Here is a 934-nt window from a genome sequence, read left to right as displayed (position 1 = left end):
CTCTTTGCCCCAGGGCATGCAGGACGGGCTTAACAAGCTGATGCCCTTGCTTGGCCCTAAGGGCGTGCAACACCTTGTAGCACAAGGCCCCGAGGCAATTGGTGCGCGTCTAGTAGCGTTTTCGCGTTACGAGAACGCGCTGCTAGAGCACCTGCAGCAGAAGATGTCCGCATCGTTTGCGTCTATGACACCACCGTCGGTGACGGAAGACTTCACCCGACCTAAGCCGCTCATGTTGAGCGTTAAGGTCTTTGAGGGGAAAGATGGAGAGAATTTCCTGCTCTGGGTGAGAGAGGTCGAGATGGCCATCGCTACCGCCATGCTCCAAACCGAGCAACAGTGCGTGGCGCTAGCCATCTCCAAGCTCGGTGGTCGAGCGCTAGAATGGATACTGACTTGTGGTACTTCGGTCGGAGCAGCGTTTCCCTTCGAACGGAGATTGAATTGCAGCTCTCCCGAGTATTCTCACCGCCTAATCAGGCGTATCGCGTGCGATCGCGTTTCCATGCCGTCCGACAGGGCAACAAGGAATAGGTGGACTTTGTCCGAGAGATGCGAACTGTCATTGCTGGGATGGCAGCAGATCCCCTCCCGGAGGCAATCACAGTGACAGTTTTTATGGAAGGCCTCCGCACTGGCGTGGCCAGAATGGAAGTCTTCCGTGTGCATTGTTCCTCGTTTAGAGAGGCGGTGAATGTGGCATTGAATGCCAAATTCAATTTCAAGTCTGCACGACTTGGCTGGAATGCACATTCCAACAGCTCGTCGAGCGGGCCTCTGTCCATGGATCTCAGCTATGCTGAGGACGAGAGAACAGAGCTCCAAGCTGCTGGGCAGCATACACACATTCGACGGTGTTTTGTCTGTGGAGACACCCGTCATCATCAGAACGGTTGCCCCTGCGAAAGGCGCGTCAAGGTTCTTCAAACCATCG

This window comes from Plasmopara halstedii, assembly GCF_900000015.1.
Source record: "Plasmopara halstedii genome assembly, contig: Scaffold_430, whole genome shotgun sequence".
NCBI lineage: Eukaryota > Oomycota > Peronosporomycetes > Peronosporales > Peronosporaceae > Plasmopara > Plasmopara halstedii.
Note: the sequence above shows the minus strand (reverse complement) of the source record.